This window comes from Tupaia chinensis, unplaced genomic scaffold, assembly GCF_000334495.1.
Source record: "Tupaia chinensis unplaced genomic scaffold, TupChi_1.0 Scaffold000426_1, whole genome shotgun sequence".
NCBI classification, from domain to species: domain Eukaryota; kingdom Metazoa; phylum Chordata; class Mammalia; order Scandentia; family Tupaiidae; genus Tupaia; species Tupaia belangeri.
Window position 1 is genome coordinate 4,243,382 of NW_006159931.1, and position 3,407 is coordinate 4,246,788.

The window sequence follows — 3,407 nt, forward strand, 5'->3', positions numbered from 1 at the left end:
CTCGCCAGACAGACAGAGAGAGACATAGAGACAGAAAGCGAGAAATCACCCCCCAGGGGGGATGGTCACGCCGCAATCCCTTCTCCTCCATTCTCCTCTCGGGATCTTGGGCACGCACGCACACGCGCCCGGCGTGAGTTTTAAGCCACCGGGTCCGGGACATGAACCGCGGTCGACTACGTGGGAGTCCAGCGACATAGCCATTACGCTAACTGCTGGTTCCCAGTCTCTGTCTTTCTGATGAGCAAACATACACTATAGCAAAAATCCCTACCACCACCCCAAACAAACAAACAAACCAAAAAGAAATAAAGAAATAAAGAAAAGAAAAGAAAGTAGTATAATGGGCATTAAATAAAGCTTTCTGGGTTAAATGAAGGCTGCGATGTGCCATTTCTTGAAGAGGGCAGCAGTGTTGTCACTGTGTTTGCCAGCAGGCCAATGAGCCATTGGGGCTGGTGTGGAAACTAGAGAAAAACTGCTTTCAAGGACAGGAGCAACAAACGCAGGGCTGTCCAGGGGATTCTGTGACAGTGCATATTGAGGTCTTCTCTACCTCCAATGCTCTTTTCCTGTGTGATTTGAAGAACATCAACTCTTTTTTCAAAAATGCATAATAAATTTAAATCTTAGTCTACCTCTTGCAATAATAGGATCTTTGTCAAGATTCTCTTTTCCCCTCTCTGAATTTTGTTTTTGATGCCATTGAAGGGGGGGTTGGAGTACTTACAGATTTACCGTGAGGTGTAAATGGTATAGCATTTCCTATAGTATCTATACCTACAGGAAAATAGGCGCTCCATACTGTTAGCATGGGGCTGAGTCCTGTGCTACCTTCCCGAGTGGCCTTTCCTGACACCCTGGTAAACTGGCCCTTCCTTTGTTCTGACTCTCTATTGACTTATTATGGTAATTCCATGTTTTTCGTGTGGTGATTATTTTTATTTTTGTTTTATTCTCTGAACATAGTGGCCCATATTTTCTGTGTAGGATGGTTAACATTGTGCCCAGTGCATTACAGAGACGGGACATAGTTTGGGCAAGTTTTAATGAATGAAGGAAAGAGTAGAGAGCATCGTGGTGGTAGAGAGATCATTCAGGAAATGAGGAGTTTAGATCTTCTGCTTTAATACTTGAGAAAATAATGTAGAATAATTAATCACTTTTAACCCCAACTCGCTTCTCTTTATTTTTATTTATTTATTTATTTTTTGGAGAAGTTTTTTGCTATAGGGTGCCGTGCACTCGCCATACAGAGAGACAGAGAGACAGAAAGCGAGAAATCACTCCCCCCCCCCAGGGGCTATGGCCATGCCACAATCCCTTCTCTTCCATTCTCCTCTCGGGATCTTGGGCACGCATGCACACGTGCCTGGTGTGAATTTTAAGCCACTGGGTCCGGGACATGACTCGTGGTCGACTACGTGGGAGTCCAGTGACATAGCCATTACGCTAACTGCTGTTCCCTTGCTTCTCTTTATTCAAGATGTACATCAACTCATGCCGCCACCTTCCTATTGCAGTGGTCACCTAGTGGATACCAAATTCTGCAGTCTTTGCCATCTGAGCCATTTCCCAAAGACTCCATACTGTGCTCTTCATGCCACAAATGCCTTTTGACTCTGTAATTCTTTTCTGTGAACCATCTTGCTTTCTGCATTTTCACACTGCTAGCCTTCATCCTTTCTCTAACTAACTAAATCTTAGCAATCTTTCAAAACCTAGTTCCAATATTTCCATCTCCAATAACTTTTTTTTCTGACCTACCCAACTCTACCTCTCAAAGCCTACTAAATAAATTTTTGGTGTGCCTCACAGTATCTCATTAAAAACCACGTGATTTCCTTTATCTTTTTATCTTATGACGATCTACTTTCCCTTGAGAATTAAAGCTAATTCATGGAAAGGACAATATCTCATATTTCTTTATATTCATTCCTTAACCAGTGCCTGGTATGTAACAGGTACAAAAATGCTTTTTGAACAAATGCCTTCGTATCTGAAATTGGTAGGAATAATGTACCTTACATTCTATTTCAAAAGAGCCATATTTCTCCTAGATTATGCAGAGTGAATTTTTTCATTATTGCTATTGTTTCCTAGGGTGCTGTGGTAAGGGTGTGCAATAGAGTTTACTGACTCTAGATTTAATATTTGCTTGCTAACAGTTCACTAGGGTTGTATTGGTTTTGCCCATCCTCCTGATTAGATGTTAATATTTGCTTTCTTCTAATTCAGAGTTCCTGGTTATACTGGCACCAACTACACCACCTGATTGCAGAACCATCCTAACAGAGTGATAGGAAAATGACTAAAAGCCAGGTGAGTTGTTCACTTTACTCCTGCTTCAGTTTACCATAACTTCTTTGACTAAGGTCAGATCTTCTGCCTGTGAATTGTGTGTATGCCTCTTCTACAGAGAACAATAGCCTACGGAGCTAAGAAAGCACTGGACACAGAGTGAGGGGAATGGTCTAGCTGAGCTTTGTGGAGCAGATCTTTGATTAGAGGGAGGCTGATTAGACTTTTTAACCATTTTATCATCTATAAAAGAGAAATAAGGATTCTCACCTCAAAGTGTGGTTGAATGAATTAACTATTCACATATATAAAACAATATGCACTTTCAGTACCTGCAGATGGCTAATGGTTTTGTCGTTGGACTCCCATGTAGTTGACCACTGTTCCAGTCCCAGATCCTGTGCCTTAAAACTCACACCAGGCATGTGTATGTGCACAACCAAAATTCAGAGAGGAGAGTTGAGGATGCAGCATGCCCCCCCCAAGGGTATGATTTATTTCTTTCTGTCTCTCTGGCAAGCACAGGTGTCTGATAGCAAAAACCTCTCTCTCTCAAAAAAAAAAAAATTGCGCTTTCTTCATCTCTAATATTTTATCAGACAGAAGTTGTTTCTAAGGGGAGTTTTTCCCTTAGTTGCACACCAAAACCTTCTTTTAGACAAAAATATACATTTTTGAGCATATAAAACTGAACACTTTTTCTTGTGGTTTTAATATATTCTAGTCCCTCTTTGTCATTTGCCTGTATGTTTTTAAGAAAATATTCACCCCATCTAATTTGATCCCATAAAGGTATGCATAAATTCATCCCCTAATGCCTCAGAGCCAATGAAGACTCAGAGAATAAAGCATGCTCACATTGTTTGGGATACTTAAGCAATAGATAGTTAGCTAGATGTACCTATCTAGCCAAACCTGAGATTGTGTGGTTCTAAAATACTTCTTCCACTGCTAGAGCAAAATTACAGAAAATAAAAGGCCTGGAAGATGACTGACATAAGCAACATCAAAGTTGTTGCTATACAGCATCTAGAGGAGACAGATAGATGAGGCAGACTTACTTGGTTTAGGAGAACAGAATAAGACAATAAACAGCAATCTCAGAT

General features: G+C 40.9%; 1 long non-coding RNA gene across 1 annotated transcript in view; it reads left to right on the forward strand.

Annotated features, from left to right (window-relative positions):
- The window catches only part of LOC102473298 (uncharacterized), a 75,099-nt gene extending 72,809 nt beyond the window's left edge, over positions 1 to 2,290 (forward strand). Inside the window, exon 3 of the long non-coding RNA XR_335496.1 lies at positions 2,239 to 2,290. This is a non-coding gene — a long non-coding RNA (uncharacterized LOC102473298). The remainder of the gene's footprint in view (positions 1 to 2,238) is intronic.
- The last annotated feature ends 1,117 nt before the right edge of the window (positions 2,291 to 3,407 follow it).